Source organism: Perca fluviatilis, chromosome 9 (genome assembly GCF_010015445.1).
Source record: "Perca fluviatilis chromosome 9, GENO_Pfluv_1.0, whole genome shotgun sequence".
Lineage (NCBI taxonomy): Eukaryota > Metazoa > Chordata > Actinopteri > Perciformes > Percidae > Perca > Perca fluviatilis.
In genome coordinates this window covers 13,717,785-13,732,789 of record NC_053120.1, presented here as the reverse complement: position 1 = coordinate 13,732,789, position 15,005 = coordinate 13,717,785, and the positions used below count along the sequence as shown (strand labels likewise).

At 38.0% G+C, this 15,005-nt stretch overlaps 1 long non-coding RNA gene across 1 annotated transcript in view; it reads right to left on the bottom strand.

Moving 5' to 3' along the window:
• Positions 1–15,005, bottom strand: part of LOC120565805 — a 42,706-nt gene that overhangs the window by 14,283 nt on the left and 13,418 nt on the right. The window contains exon 2 of the long non-coding RNA XR_005640289.1: positions 3,387–3,545. This is a non-coding gene — a long non-coding RNA (uncharacterized LOC120565805). The remainder of the gene's footprint in view (positions 1–3,386; positions 3,546–15,005) is intronic.

Genomic DNA, 15,005 nt, shown 5'->3' with positions numbered 1-15,005 from the left:
AGCCTGGACCAAAATGGTGGACTGGCTGACAGAACGAGTGACCTATTGCCTTTCATAAAGCCACATAAGAATAGGGATTTCTATGCCCCCTTTGGTTTAAGCATCATTATGAAGGTTTGTTTGTCAGTGTGTGAAGACAGTTTCGACATACAGCAGTAGCTGAGGGTGTTCAGCTCTACACAGGCGGGTTAAGTGCTGCAAAGCACTGCTTTAGCTCTCTAATGTGAGGAAACTATAAAAGGATTAGCTTCTAAAAGGCAGGAGAAAACTGCCCTCCCTGTGTGTGAGAGAAGGGTAAATGTTCTCTGGAAGGAGCCTGATCTCATCTCCCAGTTGTACTTGTCCAAGTCATTTCTTTCACTCCACGTGCCTCTGTTGGTCTTTAAAAAAACAAAGTCTTTTCTATCTGATGCCTATCTGTCTGGAGCCCCCAACTTCAACTATAGCTTTATTGTCCCAAGGGAAATTTGGTTTGCAGCCAGGGCTAAAAATACTCAATAAAACACATTAAAAATATATATATTAAAAACCTCCCACAAATAGGACGATGAAGCCAAAATATAACTCAAATAAATATCAGATCAAGGCCATCACCACTGATGAATTTTAAAACTCCAAAAGATACCGACAGATAACTCAAAGTTGCTATTGTCACATTGAAGTTTTAAAAGCCTGTCCAAGTAAAGTGCTGCAGTGTAACGAGCCAACTGCTAAGAGCCAGCTCTCATTACATTGAAACATTTAGTCTGTTGGAGAGGCTCTGGCATGCCATGCATTTCTTTTGGGCACCATAAATCTGTACAATAAGTAGTTTCAGCAGGTTTGTAGTCCTAAAGATGATTTATGTTAGTGCACAGAGAATCTTGAGTGCAGCAAATTGAAGTCTTAAAAATTTAATCTGTAATTAAAAAAGATCTTTGCATAGCCTACTAAAATCACTGAAATCCCTGATCATTTAACTGGTTCAGGAGACACTATGGTAACAACTGTAACATTTCTGACTTTGGCCTCCACCAGTGGTAGTAACAAAGAAGACACTGGCAGACAGTTTAATAAAAAAATATAAATATGTATTTCGGCAGGGCTGCATTAACTGTACAGACTACTCTGCTTTTGCATGGAGACTGTTCATGGAAAAAAGTTTGAAAGGAGGTTCACCATTAAACCCCTGTTTTCTAAGAAGTCCACTACTTACTGTAAGTAATCAATAAAACTTTAATCCAACAAAAAAATCTTTGTGTCAGAAAACACATAAGGCTGGAAAACTCAAAAACAGCAATTATGAATTAAAGCAGGGCTCTAAATATTCAGATAAAGAGTGAGAAGGTAAATGTCACCAGGGAAGTGAGAGCCGCTGGTCTGAAGTGATTTAGAGCTTAGGGTCCTTGTTTTCTGGAGCAGGGACAAAAAAAGTAAAATAAGTAATAAAGCGCTGCAGCACTTTACATATAAGTCAAGTGTAGGAGCAGACCTGAAAAGACACAAATCTTTCAGAGAGAAAAAAAAAAAATGAGTATCAACTCCCAGATAAAAACGATTCAGGTTATATGGCAGTTGCGTCAAAGTAAAACCATCCTGTGAGATTATGTCATTACCTCGATCATGCATTTTATTCCATTTGAGATTATTACAGCGGAATTTACATTGAATCGTGTATAACTAAAAGTTCTCCTCACCATGTCTTCTCTGTGACACCAACTCTTTTTATTTGTACAAAAAGCAGTTTTCCTTCTCATTTGTTTTAGAAACCTATGCATTTTTTGCATTTGAATAAAGGACAGTTTGCTTAGCAGGTGTCACACAGCCGTTGATGTGGCCATATTCATCTGTCTGTTCATTACATGAGTCTTCAAAGAAAGGGTGGGCTGTACAGTTGAAGCAGCCCTGCAGGACATCTTGACTTGATGTCTCCACAGTCTTGTTTTAAAGAAGCAGACCAGATTTGTATTGGAGAGGTGCGAGAGCAAAATCCATACAGATAGTAAATCTGAATAGTTATGATTCATTTCTTAATTTCATTGTTTGAGTGAAACTTTTCTACAGAAAAGGAATGGGAAAGGGAGGGGGATGATAAGCAGAAGTGGGATGGAGTGAAGTGGGTATGAAAAGAGGGATTTATTTTGGAGAGATTGAGAGGAAGGTCAGAAAGTGAGGATAAAGCTCAGAAAAGAGGAGAGAAGAAGAGTTTGGATCTTAAAAGGACATTTGAGATGGATGTACTAATGGAGCTGTATTAAGGGATGAGGGAGGGAGATGGACGGTTTAGAAGATCTGAGGTCAGTGCCGCCGCTGCAGGAGCTGTGCAGTAATCACAGATATTAGTCAGAAAGCTAAATGTGGATAACTACTTTGCAAGTAGTTATGTAAAACATGGATAGGGCTTTAATAAAAAAAAAAAGTCAGATAGCGGTAGGGGAATATTTAAATATTTTACTTTCAAGGAAAGAGACTTTTTCAGGAAAACACAAAGGGGGATTTTCATACTACTCTCATACTGTAACTTTGGAAGATGTCAACTTGATTTGACAGACTGTTGAAGTCTCATATTAGCTTCAGATCAACTTTGGAACATATTTTTGCACAGAAGGAGGACTGTGGATTTTGTACCCCCCCATCTCTTTTATTCAAAGCTCATTAGAAAGGGATCTCCTTCCTTTCAGTATGAAAAGGAAGAATGATAACAGCAAGAAAGATCTGTTGCAATGCTCATATGGGCACCTGACAGACTTAGTAAAGTGTTAACATGTCTTTTGATATATGCCAGGAAATTCTAATTACATAAAAAATGAAAAACATTCATATGAATAGTTATACAAGTGCAATTCTTGTACGTCTTCATCAATCAGTAGGTCACAAAAAGCCAGTAATAATATCAAAAACATTCATGTCATTTGATAACTCATGTGGGTGCCATAGACACAACGCAACATGAGCTACACAAGGTTTCAAATAAACATGTATGGGAAAGAGTGGTTCCTAAATACATATAGTAATCATGCTATGCATATACATCGTAGATCCTTGCGCGGAAGCAAAATGTCACTCTCTCTTGCTGGTAGTCTCCTCTAAAAAAAGATCTTGTTTTTTCATGTTTTTACTGTTATCAAAGTAGCTAATCATTGCTTTTCTAAAGGTCTTAATTTTCAGATTAAATACACCTAACGAGTCTGAAGGTTAACTCACTTAATCATTGATTCATTCAGTTAGTTCTGTTATTCAGTCAGATAGTTCTGTTACATAAATTAGTTCTTCATTCGGAAAGTCAGGGTTAGACCGTCTGTAAAAACCAGAAGTATTTAAGATGAATTTGCTTAGCAATTATCTGTTTTTCCCATTTAAAAAACATGCATCTCCCATTGGCAATCATTTCAGCACAAGCATCATACCAAATCAGTCGCTCTGCACGCTGATCCAAGCTGACTGGTCGGCAACAGATGGACATCTTAATCTTCCTCATCATCCCCTCCTCCAACAACACTTCTATCATAGTATCATGGTGCCCGTGCTGTTTACAAGTGACAGCAGATTGATGCAGACGTGCCTTTCTGAGAACATAAACACAGAAATTAGCTAATTTTGCAGCAGATTGATTAAACAGCTTTTGCAACGTGTGTTTATAAAATCACATTAGATATAATAGGTAAAATAAATGTAACTGTACTAATATGTTATAGCATGATAGATGAGGACAAACAATTACTGTAGCTTCATAATAAAACAGATGCCTCGTGTATTGAGTGTGGAGAGACGTAATAGGAAGAAAAGCAATAATGATAAGTAAGTCAATATTTCAATGTCCAAGACCTTTAAGAATTTCAAGGCCTTGCAGTCTTTTAAGCACTCTATACATGAACATATCATTGTTTGGTTCAATGTCCTTGTGAGGTCTCACTTCCAGCTTTTTTTGCTTCAGATTTGATATTGTGCATACATACCTATGCAACACACATAGACTGATCCTTACCGTTAACCTGCTTATATTTTATGATCCACATGACATTGCATACTGTATGTATTTATTTTGGATTTGCACCTTAATGTTATTCTTATTCTTATACTTTCCACTTTGAACAGCAATTTCCCTCAGGATATTCCCTTATCTTAAAGTACTACAAGTGCAAATACAAACATCCTGTTTCTCTACCATGGTTACAGGTGTAGGAACCCATGTTTGTGTCCGTGCATGTGTCCTTGCTTTAGCATACATAGTTGAAATGCAGAACAAAAAGTTATCTACAAAACACACTTTAAGTGTGTGCATATATGTTGTCCATGTCTTAGTTTATATGTCAATATATATGCCAGGTTATGCCACCAAAACCATAATGTAATAACGTATTACATCTAATGCAAAATCATTACAAAACAAAGTAAGAGTTAAGTTACTCAACATTTCTATTAAATTATAAGCTTTTTTTATTATTAATGACTGATTATAAAGTATGACACAATAAAAAAAAACGGACAACACTTTTCAGTTCTTTGTGACTAAATGCAGACCACAGGGAAATGGGTGGAAACACACACACACACACACACACACACACACACACACACACACACACACACACACACACACACACACACACACACACACACACACACACACACACACACACACACAGAGCCCCTTCTTCCTGTCCCCAGACAAGGAACCCCAGAGAGTTTCAAATAACCTTCTACTTCCTTCCTCATCGCCATGACGATGACCTTTAGGTAAATTAAAACAAAGCTAAACGTCTCTGTCATTGTTGCTATTAAGGGTCGCTCTACAGGTAGCTCTTTTGTCTGTACTAAACAGTGGATTTACTTTTGTCTTTTTTTCATTTTTCTGTAGCCTCTCATTTAGCTGAGCTTGGTAAATTCTGAGGTGGACTCAGACATAAGATGCTGATACATCATACATGAGTTCATATACAGTGTTTGGGTTTATACACAGACAAACCCATGTTTTTACTGTGCTTGTGAGGAACATCATTGGCATAATGTATTTTCAATACGCCACAGGAAATCTTTCCTGCCTGTGGTCATTAATCTTTACAACACCTCCCTCAGAGTCACACACCCCCTCTCTGTAATCATCTCATCTCAAACATAGACAGTCACTTCTCTTTTTTATTGCACTATTTGCACATTAACACTGTACATTTCATATTTTATATATTATTACTGTAGATTTGTTTTTATTATATATGTTAAAAGTCTTGATAATATATGTTGTTTTTATTTGTTGTTTGTATACCTGGAGTGGTAACAAAAATAATTTCCCCCTGGGATTATTAAAGTATTTCTGATTCTGATTCTGATTATTTGCTTTTTTTGCTTTCTCTAACAAGGAGTTAACTATTAGGCTGGGAGCAGTGACGTCCTAAAGTCTTTCAAAATGGCAAATTTGTGATGGCTACGGACATTTCTGTCACCTATTGGTTCATTTCTGTTGCCTGTATTATTGATTTCTGTATGTTTCCTGTGTTTGTATATTCATTCGGTATATTTCTGTTCCCTGTTGTGTTGTATCGTGTTTTGTGTATTGTGATATGTGGTGTATTTTTCGGTCGTGCATTTCCCTGTTTATGTTCTGCTTCCTGTTTTATTTTGATAGTCTGTTTTCTGTCTTGTCTTGTCCAGTTGACTTCCTGTGTTTTCCCGCCTTTGTTGATTGTCCTGCCCCGCCCTGATGTGTTTCACCTGTTGTCTCACCTGTTCCTGATTTACTCATCACCTCATGTATTTAGCCCCTGTGTTCCCTTTGTCTCTTGTTAGATCGTCTTGTCTCGTCTCCCCTGTGCCTTGTGTTGCTTCCCTGTGCCTTGTGTTGCTTCCCTGTGCCTTGTGTTTCTTCCTGCATGTCAGTTTGCTCCTGCCTGTGTTTTGCCCGTCGGTTTTTGATATCGTGAGTTTTCCAGTCTTTGTACTGCCGCCTTTTGTTATATTAAATCCCTGAGTTCAGCCATCTGCCTACCTCCCTCTGCATTTGGGTCCTCTTTCTTCCTGCCACTCCACACAACAAAATTAATTTTTACACCTTGTTTTTTTGCACATTTTAAGCAGTCTTCAGGACTTCAAAGGGCTGTTTGACAGTTGGTTAGAATAGTTTCCAAGGAATAGTTTGACATTTTGGGAAATACTCTTGTTTGCTTGCTCGCTCGAGAGTTGAAATGAGAAAATGAATACAACTCATGTTTCTTTGGTAAATTTGACTACAGCAAGGAGACAGTTATTAGCGTAAAGCCTGGAAACGCGGTACACATATCAAACGTATATTTATGTTTACCCAAAAGTGTCATCACTTTCCAAAAAATTTCCTCACCTTCAAGTCAAGAATGCTCCTCAAAAATATGGAACTACAAGAGCACACATCTCCACCCTCCTTATATGGACAAAAAAAGTATTTGTTTTGGCCTTCCATTGCCAAAGTTCTCCATCCCTGAGCTAACAATGCTTCTGTTAACAGCCCTGTCACATACTGCCGAGGGTTTGGGTTTGCAGTGATTGTTCTCCGAACATTCATTACAAAAAAGATTCAACACAGCATTTTCACTCCACCTTGGGTGACTGTGAATCTGTTAACTCAAGATTTATTTGCATTGCAAACTGTATTGTTACAATGTGAAGACTCAGGGCTTTTTCTTTGCCTGAGAAAAGTGTCTTTGTGTCTCCTCAGAGTAATGTTAGTGTGATGTGTCTGTCTGAAAGGAGTCTCAGAAAACATTCTCAGAAACGGCAATAAAATGATCAGGCAGTGTTCCGAGCCGGGGAAACGGCTGTTGTGTCTGTGTTGCAAAGCAGACTCTGGTTGATTATGAGATTTTCTGCCAAGCGGGTAAGAATGTGTTAGGCCTGTTGTCCTTTAGATTAACGGGAAATCATGAGCCTCCATTTCATGGCTCAGGGGAAGAAAAAAGACACTGATAGGATAGAACCAACTTTCCTGTCAATTTTATTTTTGGCCTTTTATTATATATATATATATATATATTTTGCTTGTGTAGCCCCTGGCTGATATGCAGAGATGGGAAGTAACGAAGTACAAATACTTAGTTACTGTACTCAAGTAGATTTTTCAGATATTTTTACTTTAGGGGAGAACCGGACAAATTAAACAGTTTTTAATTAAACGTCATTTACAAAGACATCGTAAAACACTGAAAGCTAATATTTTGTCACTAGCAACCTACATCTGTCCTCTGTCAAATACAGTTTCATTTTCAGCTCTAAACGAAACCGTTCGGGAGTTATTTAAACATGCGTTTTGTTTCATTCGTCCCTCCTGGCCTGGATAAATGAAACCGGCATGGCGGACGAAAGAAACAGCTACAGTTAAAGCTATGTACACTTCCCACAACTTCAATATTTAGCAACATATCATGAATGGTACTTCAGATAGGTGTTATTTCAGATAGATTGCTGCAGGGCTATACGTCTTGGTGAATGTCTGTTAACAACTCATGGACGCCATCCTGAAGCGCTTATCTCGCAGTTATGGAAATACCATGCACTATGCCATTTATATAGCTAGAATAATACTTGATAATTGGGTTTGCGGGTCTAACTTTGTAGCAGCATGATGTCATGACGCCAACTTTCCTGGGTCTGGTAGATCTTGTGTGCTGTACGTGCTGACGAAATTTGACATTTGCAACGTGTAGGGTTTTCGGGATAACTGCAATGTTTCATTTGTCCGCCGTTTCAATCGTCCCGGTTGTACCCTACTATTTATTTTTGTGCCGACTTTTTACTTTTACTCCTTACATTTTTAACACGAATATCGGTACTTTCTACTCCTTCGATTTACAAAATTGGCTCGTTACTTTAGTTTCAAATAATTTCAGTGGAGTTACCGTTATTTTTCGCATCATCAATACCGAATTCAGTCTAATTGGATGGGAATATACGTTGTTATAATGTACTGCAAAATATGCCTACCGAAACACCACGAACTGCTGGCTTTCAAGAATTCACCATCAAATTTGAAAAAACACAGAGGTAAATGCATCTTTTTGTTGTTATCAAAAGCTATTTATTGTTTGTTTCAGTAACTTTATTAAGTTTATGTTAATGGTCAGTTACATTTGTTCTCCTGCTAGCAATGACAATGCCTTGGTTCGCTAGCATTTAGTTAAGTAACCCAAATAACGTTAAGGTTAGCGAGCGTCCAGTTTATTTGAAAATAATCTAATACTAGCTGATACAATATCTGCATGTATAGCTTTATATTAAAAACAAATTCAGTAACTTGATTTAGTGTAACAGTGCTGTAGTAACGTTAACATTACTCAAGGCCGTTCTTGTTTTCAAGACCACAAGTTAACGATAACGTTACTTGGTCTTGTCTCAAATCGACTTTATTTTGGGCTAATGTTAACGTTAATGTCTCAAACCTCTCAGACGTAAGTTAGAGGACTCATGTTTGAATTCTCACAGAATCACAATTGAATTCATATCTTGCTACTCAGTCAGAATCTTGAGTCCCAGTCTCTGTCACAATAATCATATATGTGATGTTTTAGGCCTATGGGCAGACATCCATTTAAAATGTAGGCAATGGCATATAAAGAGCCTTTTAGAACTTGCACTCTAGTAACATTTGTGTGGTCCAGGTAGCTTTGAATAAAAAATGGTCATTCACAAGGCTACTTTTACTTTTATACTTAAAAGTAAATTTCCAATTTTTTAAAACAAGTATCTGTACTTCTACTTGAGTACGGGAAGTGAGTACTTTTGCCATCTCTGCTGATATGCCCGATATACTGCTTGCCTCCATGCCATAAAACTCCATTGTCATATGACGAATGTAGTGTATTCCACTCAACTTGTCAAACAAGCAAAGTAGTGTAAACTCTCAACCTAACAAGCTCTGTGAAGCTTTGCTCTCCAGAGATCGAAAATGCAATTTCAGAGCTGTCCAGAAAAACTGCAGCGGCCATCTTTATTGTAATGAACTCAAATACTCCATGAACTATAATAACTAACGATAATGTTAGATGGATGAATTGATTGTTGGTTTTGGTAGTTTTCAGGCGACTTATGCACAAAAAGAACACCAACCTTGTATTTTAATTAGCAGCAGAAAAACATAGTGGAATGTCCCCAAAAAACTCAAATTACTTGGCATTGAAATCAATACAATCTGTATTGAACTTGTATATGAACTCAAACAATGCAACCCTTTTCCTCTGGACCTCATGCAAATAAAAAAAACAAAGACAGCAGTGAACTCCATCACTGTTTCAGCATACTTAAGGTTTTCCTTCAGTCTCTTTGTCCCACAGAGGACGGAGATAAACATACATGGACATACGACATACATACAGAAACACTATACTGTAAATATTTCAGCAGTTTATTTCCCTGGGCTGCGCAGTTAATGGATCTTACACACAGGCTGAAACTTGGGGTTTATACGAATTTCTCTGTGTGTGTGTGCTTGATTTCAGTAAAAGCATGTTGGTGTGAGAACCTAGTCTTATGCAAGCGTGTGGGTGCATACATTTGCTTGTTTCTACAGAAGTGTGTCTGTAAGTGTGTATGTTATTGGATAGTATAGTAACTATGTGTTATTTTTCTTACTGAAACTGGAAAGAAAAAAAGAATTGCTCTTCGAGGTCGGGGAGAGATATTCTTAAAGGAATAATTTGATGTATGGAGTCTGGTTGTTCGCCTTTTCTACTGAACTGTTATTATGTAACTGTGTGCACCTGTACCTGTCAATACATTGTCCGCTCATTGAAAAGAATTACCCAGTTTCCCTCCAGGATGCTCTCTCTTTCGTTAACCCTCTCTTTCTCTCTGATTGCAGATTTGTTGAACCAGAATGACACAAAAAAACAGGTCAACTCTTGATTATATATCTGTATATACAAGCGTTTGTATGAATGTACATTTTCTTTTGTCCTTCCAAATGAGTCTCTTTGACTGCCTACGGAACTAGCGCATATTTAGACTGAGTGCTAGGAGACAAAGATATGTGCAGAAAAAATAATTTAAGCAAAGACACAGAACATACTTATGTGAGCTGATGCTCTTTGAACCCTTTTATCTGAACATTAGACTGCACAGAGCACTGAATGCAGGCTTCATATGATGAATATCAATTGTCTCTGTGTCTCTCTATCTACCATATCCATGTTTGTGTGTGTGTGTGTCTGTCTACAGCAGTAATTCCTAGCCAGGGGTATTTGTAAACCAGGGGTTACTTACTGTAGTTGCCAAAGATGACTGTATTGAATTAAAAATATACATCTACATTTAATCAGTTTTAAACACTATGCATTGAGATTGAACGTGTTTAAAATAGCAAGCAGGGATGTCATTACACTTGAAATTGCTTACTGTAAAGTAATAGATAAATGGTTGAAACATTTAGCTTCTGCCACTGGTAGTAGTACAAACTTGACCAAATCAACCTAAACATGACAGTTTAATTGTGTTGAATAAAGTCAAGTTTATTATCAATTCAACTGAACACATTTGGAACACATTTGGTGTCTATGAAGTCGTACTTGAGCTCATGCAGGGTACAACACTGCACAGCAACCAGAAGTGGTCAACAGTATGTGGATGAAATATGGAAAATCATGCACACATGGAAATTAATGAACTGTGCACAAAATCTTATATAACATGTATGCTCATGTATCTCTCTGTGTGTGTTGTATATGTGTGTGTGTGTTTGTGCGTGTGTATGTATGTGTGTGTGTGTGTGTTTGTGCGTGTGTATGTGTGTGTGTGTGTGTACCTGTTTGCATGTGTATAGCCTTGTGTGTTTTCTGTGTGCATGTGTCTCAGTACCCCTCTCTATCTACCAGATGGCAATGCTTCCTAAGCACGGCCGTGTCACTTAAGAAGTAAATCCCAAACCACCACACATACACACTAATATACACACTCTCGACACAAAATTGTGCCTCCGCATTGTCTTATATAACATGTATGCTCATGTATCTGTGTGTGTGTGTGTGTGTTTGTGTGTGCGTGCGTGTGTTTGTGTGTGCATGCATGTGTGTGTGTTTATGTGTACAGATGCAGTGTTATACTGGTGAGTCATGTCTGGAGATCACACTGTGAGGACTAACAGTTAAACTCGCAAAAGGAGAGAGAGATACCACAGCATGTAGGCAAAACCTCTCAGCATGCCTTGCTCGCTGTACACAAGATGAGCAAAGTGAGTAGCAGAAGCTTTCCCACACGTATGTTTGTTTGTGCTAACATCTACAGGTGCCCGGAAAACTCTTATGGACTTACACTAACATCAACAACACTGGACTGGACTGAAACTTCAGGGAAAACTTGCATGTCTTCCCTTTGCTGATCACTCTGTGTCTCACTCATTCCTCAAGAACACTGCACTCAATGAGGACATCCTCACATTTACAGTAAAAGCCAGATTGCAAGTCTTCCCTACCAGACTCAACCTCTCTATCTGGTTTCCTACAACTCAGGTCCCTCATTGCTTGCATCACACCTCAGAGCATCACTGAAACACTGTCACACATCCTAAATGGCTGCCATGCCTACAAAGGAATGTACATGGCACGTCATGACAAAATAGTAGACCTCATAGTGAAAGACATATCAAACCATTTTACACCCTCAGTAAGAATATACAAACGTTCTCAGGTAAAACCATCCATGTTTCAGCACTGCAATAGTAGCCCTGGTACTTTCTTACATCTGGTTGCCAATACACCAGATGTTATTATCAATGAGGAGTCCAGTGAGGTGTACATTTTGGAGGTCGGCTGCACCTTTGATTCCAGCAAAGAGGAGGCTTTCTACACCAAGGTAGTTAAATATCAACCACTCCTAAACACCATCTCAGAGCTAGGCTTTAGGTGCAGACTACTCGTTTTCATATTTGGTAGCCTAGGACACACACACACAGGTTGGTAGTAAGAGGGCTGCAACAAGTTGGGATGGCCAAAAAGAGGGCTAAACAGCTTGCAAAGTACTGTGCCATATCTGCTATTATTGGCAGCTGCCACATATGGGGGAGACGTTGCTACTTATACCCTTAAGAAATGAGTATTGTGCTTATTAAGTGATATTGTGAAGACCTGCTGCATGCCACTAGTCCATGAGTTTGCATATGTATTGTACTGCTGCATCTGTAATATTTGTGTCCCTGTACCTTTTTTCTTCATGTGGACATGAATAAATGGATAAAATGTGTGTGTGTGTGTGTGTGTGTGTGTGTGTGTGTGTGTGTGTGTGTGTGTGTGTGTGTGTGTGTGTGTGTGTGTGTGTGTGTGTGTGTGTGTGTGTGTGTGTGTGTGTGTGTGTGTGTGTGTGTGTGTGTGTGTGTGTGTGAGGGAGAGTCAGTGAAAGTATGAGTAGAATTATTTTGTCCATACAGTCTGTGTTCCTGATCATGAGTATGATGGTGTAATTAGTGGCGCTGATTAGTAATCTGCGTATATGACAAACTGTGCCCATTCCAAATTAACTGACCTCATAAGACATATTTAGAAATATTTAACCACTTGACCACCTGACGTCCAAAGAAAAGACTTGGGCTAAATGCTAGTGTGAATATCTATGTGGCCACAGGGTTAAAACAAAAGGGGAGCGGGCATACATTAACATTAGTATAGATCATGCTTTTCTCTTTAATCTAACATACTACTTTGCTCAGTGAAATTGAATGTCAGTAATTCGAATTAAGTTGAGCTCCCCTATTGTGGAAGATTTTAAATGCCTAAATAAAAACCAATCAAAGAAATTAAGTAAAACACAATTCACATTGTAATATGTGTTTTCTTTCCATGTATGCATTTACTGTGTCATAATTCAATGAAACCCATTTGTTAAATTTAACCAGGTATAAGTATTCTGGTCTGCTGGAAATCCTAGAGAAGAAGAAGAAGAAAAGGGCTCAGGGTCCATGTCAGGACACATGTAACCATACAATGTACACATTAAGGGAATTAGGCATATCTCTCAAGTTGTTACTATTATAAAACAAAAACACAAAGCAACACATATATTAAACAATATGTGTAATTGTTTGACCGAAAAGCATAAATTAGCCATTTGAAGAAGTGGCATGTGATTAGGTCCTCACCACCAAGAATGGTAGATATTTTATAATCTCATTTTATTCATTTATCAACATTGTTTCCGGCACTACCTCACTTTTGAACACAGCAAGGCTATGTGCTCCTGCTGGTGTTAAAAAGGTTCCGTAAAGGTCAGCCAAAAGCCAGAACTCCAGTGTTACAATAGACTGGTTTGTTGTGTTATTTATTTGAAAGGAGAAATACTGAATAAGATGAGACAAGATAGAGATTTTCTGTCTAAGGTCATGGTTATTACCTCTGCTTACTGCCTACCACCATAAGGTGCCATTCCTTGAAATTCTTGCCCTTTATCTCAGTCTAAATGTGTCCCATTCCAACACCACACACAGGGAAATATGGTTTTACAGTTTTTTTTCGATTGCTAAACGACTCTGGACACAATTGAAGCCACATGTGCAAAACTCAAACTGCAGTCTGCACTACCAACAGTCACCTGAACTAAACAGTTCACATCTCCTGCAAAACTTATTCCAAGCAACACAACTCTTAACACACGTCTCAAAACAGGCTCAGTGCTGCCAAAAACTATGCACAAGCCTCACTGAGATAACACACACTGTCACTCAGAACACACTGACAGTAAAACCACTGGCGTCAAACACCAATACACAAATTACAAACTTTCTCATCTTTACAGTTTGAACAATTGAAGTGATTTCACACAACCCAATAGTTTCTTAAAGAAAAGATATATATTTTATGTAATATACCAATTTTTATGTCAGATGAACAAGAAGAAATGAAAATCAGCAGTTTTCTTCAATGTAGTATTTTGTCTCTGGTAATTTATGGAATTACTGGGGGAAAAAAACTAAAGGTACATAACAGTAACAAAGAATAGCGTGACTAATTCTGCCTCTCTCAAGCATCATGCGGCGAGTTTTCTTCATCACACTGGATGTCTGCATCATCTCTAAATACAAATGAATGTGGTGTTTCTATTGCTTTCACCTCCATTACTTTCTGAAAAACAGTAAGAAAGCAGTTTCACTATAGTAAAGATATAGTGTTTTTCTTTTTTTTTTTTTTACTGTAATACCTGTGTATGTAACCTCTGGTAATTTATGGAATTACTGGGGGAAAAAAACTAAAGGTACATAACAGTAACAAAGAATAGTGTGACTAATTCTGCCTCTCTCAAGCATCATGCGGCAAGTTTTCTTCATCACACTGGATGTCTGCATCATCTCTAAATACAAATGAATGTGGTGTTTCTATTGCTTTCACCTCCATTACTTTCTGAAAAACAGTAAGAAAGCAGTTTCACTATAGTAAATATATAGTGTTTTTCACTTCTTTTTTTTACTGTAATACCTGTGTATGTAACCTCAGACATTTTGAATGTGTGGTTAAGAGTTTTGACAGCTGTGTGTTAGCATTTGAACAAAGTGCTGTAAATCCACAGTGTTGTGGTTAAAGTCATGGGATAAGTGTGTGGATAACTGTAATCCTGGACAAAGACAACACTCGCAAGTTTGCTGCGATGCAAACTAATCTTAACTGCTGTGTACATAAACAACGGGTTCAAGTTGTTTGTGTGTGCCAGTGTGTGGGGTAACAGTAACAAAACAGAAGATGTTTGTCTTAATGTCTGAAGTGTTCTTGCAATACAGAAACAGGTTAACGTGTTGACCTTCAATTTTCCTTTGCAGACATGGTCTTTTATCCTTACCTGAGTCAACACATGGTGATTTTTTTTCACTAGAGAGAAACTTAAGGCAGCATCTAGTGGAAGTGTCATGAGCTTTGAAAGTAAATCTGCAGTGACTGGTAAGAAAACCGTTATAGTATTGTATGAGATGCTGGTGTTATGTGTGTTATGTGTGTGATTGCCTGATACAGATGAGAAGGACATTGCTGCTTTTTTTCTGTGTATTTGAATTATTTATTACATGCTGATATTTGTGTGTGTGTGAGTGTGTGTGT